Genomic DNA, 14189 nt, shown 5'->3' with positions numbered 1-14189 from the left:
CCTTTCCTGCAGAGAGCTATTCCGGAAGTGGGTGCAGATACCTGTACTGTACAGGTATCTGCACCCCCCTCCCCCCTGAAAGGTGCCAATTGTGGCGCCGGAGGGGGGGGGGGGGTTCCGATGAGCGGAAGGTCCACTTTAGGGTGGACCTCCGCTTTAACCTACCTGCATGTCTTTGGGGTGGGGGAGGAAACCGGAGTACCCGGAGGAAATCCACGCAGGCACAGGGAGAACATGCAAACTCCAGGCAGGTAGTGTCATGGTTGGGATTCAAACCAGCAACCTTTTTTACTGCTAGGTGCTAACCACTACACCACTGTGTCGCCACTATATGCATCTATATGCATCTATGATGTGATCAACTTTCTCCAATTGTTTGTACCCATGGTTTTAGCAGGCAGCATGCATTATTTTTTCATGTTTCAACTCATTGTTAACCACTTGCCGACCAGCCACCGTCATACGGCGGCAGGTCGGCACAATCCTGCGAGCCGTCGTAGCTGTACTTCGGCTCCTTTAAGCAGGATAGCAGGCGCGCACGCCTGCTGCACTGCTGGGGTGCCAATGCTCATGACCAGCAGTCGCGATGACTGGCCATGCGCGATCGCGGGCACAAGAGGCAGAACAGGGATGTGTGTGTGAGTGTGCGTAAGCACAAATCCCTGTTCTGTGAGGAGAGGCAGATCGCGAGTTCCTAATAGCTAGAAGCCACGATCTGTCATCTCCAATAGTCAGTCCCCTCCCCCCACAGTCATAACACACACAGTTAACCCCTTGATCGCCCCCTAGTGTTAACCCCTTCCCTGCCAGTGACATTTACACAGTAATCAGTGCATTTTTATAGCACTGATCGCTGTATAATTGTCAATAGTCCCAAAAATTTGTCAAAAGTGTCCGATGTGTCCGCCATAATGTTGCAGTCCCTATAAAAAAAAAAAAAAAATAAAAAAAAAATTGCAGATCGCTGCCATTACTAGTAAAAAAAAATAAAAATAATAAAAATGCCATAAATCTATCCCCCATTTTGTAGACTGCTATAATGTTTGCGCGAACCAATCAATATACACTTATTGTAGAATACGTATTGGCCCAACGAAGGAAAAAATTTACTTTTTAAAAAAAAAAAAATGGGGATATTTATTATAGCAAAAATTACAAAATTTGGCTTTTTTTTTTTTTTTCAAAATTATGACTGTTTTTTTGTTTATAGCGCAAAAAATTCAAACCGAAAAGATGATCGAATACCACCAAAAGAAAGCTCTATTTGTGGGGAAAAAGGGATGTCAATTTTGTTTGTGTACAGTGCCACACGACTGCACAATTATCACTTAAAATGATGCAGTGCCGTATCGCAAAAAAATGGCCTGGTCATTGAGTAGTCAAATCTTCCGGGGCTGAAGTGGTTAAAATAAATTCAGGACATATACCTAAGGAGTATCTTTACATTTAGCATCACATGCAAATGTGTTGCTTTTATGCTAAAAAGTGGAATTCCAGGCACCACCTAACTAATCTTAAAACTGCCCCCTGCCCTCTTTTAACCACTATACAGACCGACTAACCTAAGACAGATCTATATACTTACCTATTTTCAGGTCACTTCTGTCCAGTCACATGATCTGGCTCCCTGATGTCAGCCAGCTGCAGGGGAGAGGAGGGAGCGCTGTCAGTGGATGGGCCATTGACTTTAGGCTTTACCAGCTGTTGTTGGGGTGCTCTCTCCTCTCCCCTGCCACTGCCACTGACTGACATGGAGAGATCACGTGACCAGAGCGGCCTTAAAACAGGTAAGTGCACAAATCTTTCTTAGATGGGTTGGTCAGAATAAATCTAGGAGGGGGTGGGGACATTTTAAAGATTAGTTAGGTGGTGTCTGGAATTCTACTTTAAGACTACAAGCTACAAAGTATTCCAAATTGGACACGGCAGCCAATTCTATCATGAGGATAACTGCAGTTTCCAAGTTACTACATTCAAACTTTTCAAAAGTTCCGCTAACAATTTGAGAAAACAAGGTGGGAAAAGTAATCCCACAAAAAACTAAAGACATATATTTTTTTTTTCAAACTAGAGTAGCCTGAAATTTAAATTTTTAGTACACCCAAGGAGCTTAAATAATAAAAAACAAATAAGGCCATATCAATAAGTGAAATAAAGAAAAATATTCAAATAATTTAGGAAACATCTTTCTGCTAAGACATGTGTATCATTAGGTTGTCATTGTAAAATAAAATTATTAAAATATTTCCATATACAACTATGTATTGATGTTAATATTAAAAGGAGCATAGGAATGTTAAGATTAAATTTCCAAGTTTAGCCACTTGCTTACTGGGCACTTAAACCCCCTCCTGCCCAGACCAATTTTCAGCTTTCAGCGCTGATGCACTTTGAATGACAATTGCGCGGGCATACAACACTGTACCCAAATGACATTTTTATCATTTTTTTCCCACAAATAGAGATTTCTTTTGGTGGTATTTAATTACAGCTGGGAGTTTTATTTTTTGCTAAACAAACAAAAAAAGATGCAAAAAATAAAATAAAATACATAATCATGTTTAATAGTTTTTTATAAAATTTTGCAAACAGGTCATTTTTCTCCTTCATTGAAGTGCACTGATAAGGCGGCACTGGTGGGCAGTGATAGGCTGCACTGGTGGGCAGTGATAGGCTGCACTGGTGGGCACTGATAGGCTGCACTGGTGGGCACTAATAGGCATAGTTAAGGTGGCACCGATAGGCACAGATAAGGCAGTACTGATGGGCACAGATAAGGCGGCACTGATGGGCAAAGATGGGCACAGATAAGATGGCACGGATGGGTGGCACTAAGGGGCACTGATAGGTACCACTGATAGATGAGACTGATGGGCACTGATAGGTGGCACTGCTGGGCGGCATTGATGGGCACTGATGGGCACTGGTAGATGACACTGATGGGCACGGATATGTGGCACTGGGGTGCAGCACCGTTGTTGAGGCAGATTGTGGGCACTGATGGGTGGCACTGTGGGCACTGATGTGTTGCACTGTGGGCACTGCTGGGTGGCACTATGGGGGGCACTTTTTTATTACAGAGGTGGCACTGGCAGGGGGCAGGTGGGCACTGGCAAGCCGGCCGTGATCGGGACTGATGTCCCGATCACGGCCGCCGGTGATCGGCTCCGTTGTATCACATGATCAGCTGTCATTGGCTGACAGCTGATCACGTGGTAAGGGGTCGGGATCGACCTCTTGCTCGGATCCGTGATCAGGCGAGTCTCGTAGACTTGCCGATCACAGAGCGCTGGGTGCGCAGGCCGCTCGTGCACGGGACGGACGTCAATAGACGTAGTCCTGGCAAAGGAGGTCCGGGCTGTAGCCGTCATTTGGCTATAGTGCGGATCTCTAGTGGTTAAACAATTCCACATCAAATTTTATTTCAAACTTAAATGAAGAAATAACATCTGAGTGAATGCATGCATGCTTGAATATGTTCTAAAAATATATATATTGCAAGATAATGTAAATATTCAACTAATATATTGTGTTGGATCAGAACCAACCAAGGTCCAGTATTATTATTTCTGCCCCTGGTCAAATTGCAGAGTGTGCACACGCTGAAGTAATTACGCTGAGACACTCCGTTCAGAGTAAAATACTTTCTGTTTTAATATTTCCTCTTTTCAAGATTTATATACCATTTTTTTAAGATTAAGATATGTCAGATAAGGCTGGCGCATGTAAACCACAAAACAACCACAAAATATATATATAAATTGTGACAAAAAATATAGGCTTTAGCTGGGTCATCCATATGAGGAAGTAGCTATGTTCTTGCAATGTTCTTGCTTCTTCTGAAACGTTGGTGTTAACTTTTGAGTGTATTTTCAGAAGAGGTGCAATTCTTCTGTTAACTCTAGCGGTTCCACAGTATTCTATTGAATATATGTTTTAAGGCTGATAACTGATGAGCAAAAGCTGATATATATGAAAGCCATATAAAGCATAAAACAAGTACTTATATATATTGGAATAGACATTTTATCGATACTCCAACCACATCCATTACAATATGGATCGCTGAAAAAATGCACCCCTCTGTGTGGCAATAAATAACAGGCCAGTGTAAAAAAAAAAAAAATCCTAGCATTTTAAATAATAAAATGATGAGGATTATAAACAAACAATGTTTGAAATGGCTTACCTTAAAAATGAAGGTATAGACGATCTGCAAGTTGGTCTTCACTGAGGAAATCTGTGTGGTCTTCACAAAATAAATTCTGTTGGGAAATAGTCAACTGAGAAAATAAATCATGTTTGCTACAAGCAAAACAAGATTCACTGAAATGAGGGCCTGGAGGGGCTGATATATATACAGGGAGAGGATGGAATTCAGAATTGATGGGATATTCTGAGTGGCCAACACACAGGAACTGCTCATTAACACATGACTGGAGTGTTTGGCATGAGATATAGAAGGGTGTAACAGGTGGGTCCATATGAATGGGGTTTGTGTATTCAGTAGAGGGTGGAAACCTTACCCCGATACCAAGAATTTCAAAGGAAAGCAATTGCTATAAACTTATTTTATGCATTAACTTTAGAAAAACTAAGTATTATAATAATTATTATATAATAGAACATTTTGTAGCAATTGTATTAATGAAATTGAGTATTTTACCTAAAAAAAATAAAAATAAAAAGAAAATTAAATAGAGAAATGTTATAACCACACCTTTATACATATAGGCACACTTTGAAAAACAATTTCTTCTAAAGATCATATAAAATGATCTGTCTAAATAAATTAACTATACACTCAAACATGCAACCGGCTATAATTCATAAATATACAGTATTGTTGCCTTATGAGTTTATGTGAAATCTTCATTAATATCTGTAAAATATTGTAATTATGAATAGATCTCATTTGGCTTGCATCAATGAAAGCCAGGTATAATGCCTTCCCCCCAGGCGCTTGTTAAGAACAGACAATGCGGGGGCCGAGATTTGTATATATCAACAATGGAGAGCCACTCCCATTGTTCTACACCTACTCACTTCAAAGGACCCCATGCTGGGGTATGCAATGAAGGGAGGCAACCCATAATTAATACCCAAGTTCCTGGAGAAATCCAATTAAATCTTCTGTCCAGAATAGGATTTGCATGAAAGGGGGCCGACTTATGTAGTAAGCCCTCCAATCATGATCCAAGCTAAGGCAGTCTATGGGGCATCAGCATGAAGGGATATACTCAGAGCAAAGGGGAGGTAACAGGTCTCTTTTTGGGAAACCAGCCCTCAGAGTGGAACGTTTGTAAGGAAGGGCAATTATGGGAAAGGTGTTGCTTGTAACTACCGTATTTATCGGCGTATAACACCCCAAGTTTAGGAGGGAATTTTAAGGAAAAAAAAACTTTTAGGAGGGAAGTTTAAGGGAGAAAAAAAAAAAAAAACTTACATTTAAATGCCCATCAGTATCATCTGCAGCCTTGTCCACCATTGCAGCCTTGTCATGCAGCCTTATGCAGCCTTGTCCACCATTGCAGCCTTGGTCTATTCAAATGGTCTCTTTTTCATTTTTTAAAAATGCCGCCGCTGAGATACAGAGCCAGATGTGTATCTGGGCGGCGCGTAGTAGTTCTCGGCGGCCTCAGGCCGCCTTCGGCTCTTCTCGGCAGCTTTCGCCCGCCTTCGGCCGTTCTCTGCGGCCTCGGCCCACCTTCGGCTCTTCTCGGCAGCTTTCGGCCGTTCTCGGCGGCCTCGGGCCACCTTCGGCTCTTCTCGGCAGCTTTCGTCTGCCTTCGGACGTTCTCTGCAGCCTCGGCCCACCTTCGGCTCTTCTCGGCAGCTTTCGGCCGTTCTCGGCGGCCTCGGGCCGCCTTCGGCTCTTCTCGCCCGCCTTCGGCTCTTCTCGCCCGCCTTCGGCCGTTCTCTGCAGCTTTCGGTCACCGAGAGCGGCCGAAGGTGGCCGGAAGCCGCCGAGAGACGAAGGCGTCCGAAAGCTGCAGAGAACGGCCAAAAGCCACCAATAATGGCCGAAGGCGGCCGAAAGCCGCCATGAAGAGCCGAAGGCGGCTGAAAGCCGCCCAGAGGCTCAGAACTGGGGGAGATCGGCGTATAACACGCACCGCGATTTTCCCTGCTTTTAAGGGGAGAAAAGTACTGTTATACGCCGGTAAATATGCTTGTAGATCACTGTCTTAGAGAATATACTTTGTATTCCTGCATGTAAATATTATAATTCAACCTAGTATTTTCTTCCTTGATGTAAGACCATAGATAGAGATTTGTGTGTTAGCTAGACTTTCAACTACTTTTAATAAATGTTATTATATTATATTAAAGCTTTTCCTCCTTGTCCATAGAATTCTCATTTAACCCATATCATATCTTGTGATTAATAAATCAGAAATATAGATTTTAAAGGTTAACAGTATATTGCTTTATAGTCTCTCGGGTGGATAGCATTTTATGTTAAAATTAAGATGTTTCAGTATATCAATTGGCTTAAGATGCTCAAAGCTCTCTGAAATCTTTACAAACACTTAGCAGACTTCTATGGCGTACACCAATATAATATACAAGCATTTGGTTGATATATGGAGTTCTGCTCATCTACTCAGTTAAAACAACCATGAAAATCCACAAAATGGCGGGATTTCTGAGGCACCACTTCAGATATTCACTAAACACATACCGTATATACTCGAGTATAAGCCGAGATTTTCAGCCTCTTTTTTGAGGCTGAAAGTGCCCCCCTCGGCTTATACTCGAGTCATCGCTGTCTGCCCGCTCGATCAGCGTGTCGAGCAGACAGACAGCGGCCATTCTATAATTCAAAAGCCGCGCCTCCGGCTCCGCCTTCGCCTGTGATAGGCGGAACACTGAATTTCCCAGCAGCCTGTGTTCCGCCTATCACGGACATCGTATCATCCTCGTACTACGGACGAGGATGATACGATGTCCGTGATAGGCGGAACACAGGCTGCTGGGAAATTCAGTGTTCCGCCTATCACAGGCGAAGGCGGCGGCGCAGCTTTTGAATTTTACAATGGCCGCCGAGGCGCCGACGAAGAGGGCACGGGACGGAGGCAAGGCAAGGCACGGCACGGGACGGGACGGGACGGGACGGAGGCAAGGCACGGCGGCAAGGCACGGCACGGGACGGAGGCAAGGAGGCAAGGCACGGGACGGAGGCTCGGGACAAAGGCTCGGGACACAGGTAGGCTGGACACACACACACACACACACACACACACACACACACACACACACACATGGAGACACACACACACAGGGATGGATGGATGGATGGAGACACACACACACAGGGATGGATGGATGGAGACACACACACACAGGGATGGATGGATGGATGGATGGAGACACACACACACAGGGATGGATGGATGGATGGACACACACACACACAGGGATGGATGGATGGATGGACACACACACACACAGGGATGGATGGACGGACACACAGGGATGGACGGACACACAGGGATGGACGGACACACAGGGATGGACGGACACACACACAGGGATGGACAGGCATGTCTCACCCTCGGCTTATACACGAGTCAATAAGTTTGCCAGTTTTTTTGGGGGTAAATTGGGGGCCTCGGCTTATATTCGGGTCGGCCTATACTCGAGTATATACGGTACTTTAATTTTGTTTGTTACTATTGCAGCAGTAAAAACGTGGATCGCCACCCTCCCCCCCCCCCCCCCCCAGGAAGTGGTACTAGCCGAGAGCGTCAACCACTTCAAAAACTTCCTCAAGAAGCAGAATATACAGGGCTATATGGGAATTGTCAGAGAAAAAAAAAACACACACATTAGATTAACTGGATTGATCTTTTTTTTTTTTTTTTTCTTTTTTTTTTTCCGATCTTACAAACTATGCAACTATGACTTTCAATACCAGGGAGAGATTTTAATTTAGTATTGAATAGTCGTCACATCACAGAGAACTGGAGTTACCGTCCAAAATAATATCCCTTTCTCATGAACGTGATTGAAGTTTGGTCCAATCGGATTCTCCAATGATGCCAAATAAAAGGAACTAGACTAAAGCAGCCCATAGATTGGGATCTTCTTCATTTAACCACTTACAGACCGGACCATTTTGCTGGTCAAAGACCAGATCACTTTTTGCGATTCGGCACTGCGTCGCTTTAACTGACAATTGCGCGGTCGTGCGACGTGGCTCCCAAACAAAATTGACGTCCTTTTTTTTCCCCACAAATAGAGCTTTCTTTTGGTGGTATTTGATCACCTCTGCGTTTTTTATGTTTTGCGCTATAAACAAAAATAGAGCGACAATTTTGAAAAAACACATTATTTTTTACTTTTTGTTATAATAAATATCCCCCAAAAATATATAAAAAAATGTTTTTCCCTCAGTTTAGGCCGATACGTATTCTTCTACATATTTTTGGTAAAAAAAAAAAAAAATCGCAATAAGCGATTATTGATCGGTTTGCGCAAAAGTTATAGCGTTTACAAAATAGGGGATAGTTTTATGGCATTTTTATTAATAATTTTTTTTTTACTAGTAATGGCGGCGATCAGCGATTTTTATTGTGACTGCGACATTATGGCGGACACATCGGACATTTTTGACACATTTTTGGGACCATTGTCATTTATACCGCAATCACCGCTATATAAATGCAGTGATTCCTGTGTAAATGACACTGGCAGTGAAGGGGTTAACCAGTGGGTGGCAGTGCAGGGGTTAAGTGTTCCTAGGGGCGTGTTACTAACTGTTGGGGGTTGGGCTTTCTTTTAGTGAACACTGATCTCTGCTCCTATCACATGGAGCAGAGATCAGCGTCACTAGTTGCTAGGCAGAATGGAGAAATGCTGTTTACAACGGCATTTCTTCATTCGGCCGCCCTGTGAGACGATCGCGGGTATGCCCGTGGCGATCGAGTCCGCAGGTCCCGCGACCGGATTCATGGGGGGTCCCGACCAGCACGAGAGCGCGCCACCGGCGGCGTGCTCCCGATGCCAGGGCAGCAAATTTAAAGGGACGTACCAGGTACGCCCATTTGCCTGCCCGTGCCATTCTGCCGACGTTCATCGGCGTGCGCTGGTCGGGAACTGGTTAAAAGAAAATCATTTGATTCTCCCCATCAACGCTGACTAATAACTCCTGCAGCCCTTTTGTGTTCTGCCTTCAGGGAGATTTCCCAGCTGGCAGAACACAATGATTACTGCTAGATGCTATAGATACTGGCTGTGATTGCATATAACCAATCAATCGATGCATCAACTTGGGTACAACAAGCCTGCCCATGGATGGATCTAACCATGGCCAATCCCTGCAGAACTTGAAGATTTGATCCATCTATGGATGAGAGACCTAAAAGACCACCAATTGTTCAATCCCCTGGGCGTGTTACTATTGAATATGCTGATTGGCCTAGTTATCTATCCAATTTATTATAGTTAGAACGCATTGTCTAAGCTGTGATGCCACTGCGTTACTTGGTTTTATCCATATGCTTTTAATGTCTTCTCACATCTTTCTCTTTTTGCCATATGTCACATTGAGAGGAACCGCTTATGAATTTCGGTCATTATACCTATGGTGGATACCTATTGATGCCACTACTTTAACGGCTCCCTACCAGATTGGACTATATACTCTACCTTTCCTTGGGCGTGTTACACCAAAAGCTTGGTTGACCCATCAGGCATATACCTAGCTGGGTTCAACCTGTCTGGTAAGCCTCTTTCCTTACGGTGGTGGATTATCTACAGACAACCATTTCACCCAGATTCACAGTCACGTTATTCTTTGCCATATTATATGGGCTATATGCACTTTACTGTATATGCACTAACACGGTTGGTTTGCTTAAATTTTTCATTATTGTTGGTCACTCTTAACCACTTCCCGACCAGCGCACGACGATGTACGTCGACAGAATGGCACGGGCAGGCATATTGGCGTACATGTGCGTCCAATCTTCAATGCCGCCCTGCCATCGGGAGCACGCCTCCAGCGGCACGCTCCCACGCTGGTCGGGACCCCTGTGAGTCCGGTCGCGGGACCCGCGGACTCGATCGCCGCAGGCATACCCGCGATCGTCTCACGGGACGGCTGAATGGAGGAAATGCCGTGTAAACAGAATTTCTCCATTCTGCCTAGCAACTAGTGACGCTGATCTCGGCTCCATGTGATTGGAGCAGAGATCAGTGTTCACTAAATAAAAGCCCAGCCCCCCCACAGTTAGTAACACACCCCTAGGAACACTTAACCCCTACACTGCCACCCACTGGTTAACCCCTTCACTGCCAGTGTCATTTACACAGGAATCACTGCATTTATATAGCAGTGATTGCTGTATAAATGACAATGGTGTCAAAAATGTCCGATGTGTCCGCCATAATGTCGCAGTCACAATAAAAATCGCTGATCGCCGCCATTACTAGTAAAAAAAATAATAATAAAAAATTATTAATAAAATTGCTATAAAACTATCCCTATTTTGTAAACGCTATAACTTTTGCGCAAACCAATCAATAATCGCTTATTGCAATTTTTTTTTACCAAAAATATGTAGAAGAATACGTATTGGCCTAAACTGAGGGAAAAAAATTTTTTTATATATTTTTGGGGGATATTTATAACAAAAAGTAAAAAATAATGCGTTTTTTCAAAGTTGTCGCACTATTTTTGTTTATAGCGCAAAAAATAAATACCGCAGAGGTGATCAAATACCACCAAAAGAAAGCTCTATTTGTGGGAAAAAAAGGACGTCAATTTTGTTTGGGAGCCACGTCGCAATTGTCAGTTAAAGCGACGCAGTGCCGAATCGCCAAAAGTGGTCTGGTCTTTGACCAGCAAAATGGTCCGGGGCTGAAAGTGGTTAATGTGTTGTGTATTTATCTGCACATTTATATATTGTATCAATTTTTTTATTATTTCATTTTTCAACAGAGTTGCACTATATTACTTTATTCGTTCACTTATCTACAGATTATCTGATGTGCTGGCAGTTATCAATATTTGTATAAGACAGCACTGTTTTTTTTCCCCCACATATTTTCTAAGCTGTTCATGTTAACCACTTAAGCCCCGGACCAATTTGCAGCCAAAGGACCAGGCCCCTTTTTGCGATTCTGCACTGCGTCGCTTTAACTGACAATTGCGCGGTCGTGCGACATGGCTCCCAAAAAAAAATTGGTGTCCTTTTTTTCCCCACAAATAGAGCTTTCTTTTGGTGGTATTTGATCACCTCTGTGGTTTTTAATTTTTGCGCTATAAACAAAGATAGAGCGTCAATTTGGAAAAAAATTCAATATTTTTTACATTTTGCTATAATAATCCCCCAAAAATATATAAAAAAACATTTCTTTTCCTCAGTTTAGGCCAATATGTATTCTTCTACATATTAAAAAAAAAATCGCAATTAGCGATTATTGATTGGTTTGCGCAAAAAGTTATAGCGTTTACAAAATAGGGGATAGTTTTAGAGCATTTTTGTTAATTTTTTTTTTTTTTTTTTTACCAGTAATGGCGGCGATCAGCGATTTTTATTGTGACTGCGACATTATGGCGGACACATCGGACATTTTTGACACATTTTTGGGAGCATTGTCATTTATACAGAAATCAGTGCTATTTAAATGCACTGATTCCTGTGTAAATGACACTGGCAGTGAAGGAGTTAACCACTAGGGAGCAGTGTAGTGTTATGTATAACGTTAAATTTTTTTTTACCGTAGGGGGCGTGGCCTGGCATGTGACGTCACTGATCGTCCTTCCCTATAAAAAGGGAAAAGACGATCGTGACAGCCACACAGGGAAGCACGGGGACAGGTTTGTTTACACAGACCTCTCCTCATTCTTCAGCTCTGTGACCCGTTCGTGGGACACCAGCAGCGATCGGGTCCGCTGGTCCCGCGGCCACAGAGCTCAGGACCGGGTCGGGGGAGTGCGCCGCCGGCGGCGCGCTCCCGACCCACAGCTGGGCACTTAAAGAATCACGTACATCTACGCGATTGTGCCCAGCCATGCCATTCTGCTGACGTACATCGGCATGAGGTGGTCCTTAAGTGGTTAAATTATTTGTACAATTTTTAGTACAATGATATTATTCACCAACAGTTTGATTGGAGTTTAATTGCCGAATGGTGACAAGTAGATGCCGATTAATAAAGAATAGCTATATTATGTCCATATTATTATTTGTTCAATTCCCCCCTCCCATTTTATTACATTACTACCTCGCTGATATAGTCTGTTGTGGTAGTCATTATCATACCACTGGTGGTGTTTACTATTCCTAGTCGTATTACTAATTACTAAATTTCCATATTTTAACTAATACCATGTTTTTTCAACAAATATTTTCATATGTTTTTTTTTTCCTTTGGATGAGTTGGTAAAGATATAACACAGAGGAGATACACACAGAAGAAGCCTATGGTGGACACCAACCAAGGCTTCAGGATTTTCAGAAGTGGACACAGATTCCAGGAAAAGGATTTGGCGGTGAGGTGATGGGGGGTAAGAAGATCCCCAATGGAGACTGGAAGGGTCATACACTCTCACAGTGGTAATCAGCAGAAGACATGGCTGAGGTATAAGCAGGTACACTATACGAGGATTGATGAAGAAAGATGGTTTGGTTAAAAACAGAAAATGGCTGAAGGTTGCAATTTTAACCACTTAAGGACCAGGCCTCTTTTTCAGATTTGGCGTTTTGGTTTAAAAGTTTTTTTTTTTTTTCTAGAAAATTACTTAGAAAAAATATATATATAATGTTTGGGGGTTCTAACACCCTAGAGAATAAAATGGCGATCATTGCAATACTTTTTTTCACACCGTATTTGCGCAGCGATCTTACAAGCGCACTTTTTTGGGCAAAAAAAATATCACTTTTTTGAATAAAAAAAATAAGACAACAGTAAAATTAGCCCAATTTTTTTTATATTGTGAAAGATAATGTTACGCCGAGTAAATTGATACCCAACATGTCACGCTTAAAAATTGCGCCCGCTCGTGGAATGGCGTCAAACTTTTACCCTCAAAAATCTCCATAAGCGACATTTAAAAAAAATTCTACAGGTTGCATGTTTTGCATTACAGAAGCAGTCTAGGGCTAGAATTATTGCTCTCGCTCTACCGATCGCGGCAATACCTCACATGTGTGGTTTGCCCGCCGTTTTCATATGCGGGCGCTACCCACGTATGCGAGAGCTCGTCGGGACGGGGTGGGGGGGGGGGTTTAAAATGTTTTATTTATTTTACTTGATTTTATTTATGTTTACACTTAAAAAAATAAAAATAAATAATGGATCACTTTTATTCCTATTACAAGGAATGTAAACATCCCTTGTAATAGAAAAAAAAAGCATGACAGGTCCTCTTAAATACGAGATCTGGGGTCAAAAAGTCCTCAGATCTCATATTTGGACTTAAATGCAATAAAAAAAAAAAAAAAAAAGTAATTTTAAAAAATGACATTGAAAAAAAATATACCTTTAAGAGGTATGGGTGGAAGTGACATTTTGACGTCGCTTCCGCCCTCCTCTGGTATAGAGACGAGTGGGGGGCACATCTTACCCTCACTCGTCTCCATACCCAGCCATCGACAGGACCCGATCGCCTCCGCCGCTACCGACGGCTCCGGTAAGCGGCGGAAGGCGCAGGAGGGCGGCGGGGGGGGGGTGGCACCTCTCCCGCCGCTGATAACGGTGATCTCGCGGCGAACCCGCCACGGAGACCACTGTTATCGTACACAGGACCGCCTCCTGTAAAGAGGGATACCTCGGTTGTGGCAGCAGCTGCTGCCGATACCGAGATATCCCTCTTTAAAAAGAGGACGTATATTTACATGAGGCGGTCCTTAAGTGGTTATTGTGATTTTTTTTTTTTTTGTGGAAAATTTGTTGTTGGGCAGATTTAAAAATGCAGATGGTGGCAAAATCATGTTAAAAAAAATGCACTACATGCTTTTCTACAGCTTCTCCAGTCTATTGAACCAAAAAGGCAAAAGAATCAGCGTTTTGCAGTTAAAAAAGTCCCTGACACTTTCTGACATGGAAATTCATAGACTGGAACCACTAATCAATATGAAGATAGGGGCTGCCTACTTAATAATAACTACTGCAGTAGGGAACAGACACAAAAAAATACACTCCACATCTTTCCAAATAACCGTTCTCCTTTATTA

Source organism: Lithobates pipiens, unplaced genomic scaffold (assembly GCF_037356315.1).
Source record: "Lithobates pipiens isolate NorthernLeopardFrog02 unplaced genomic scaffold, aLitPip1_a1.2 Scaffold_19, whole genome shotgun sequence".
Classification (NCBI taxonomy): Eukaryota; Metazoa; Chordata; class Amphibia; order Anura; family Ranidae; genus Lithobates; species Lithobates pipiens.
This window is presented reverse-complemented; position numbering follows the sequence as displayed.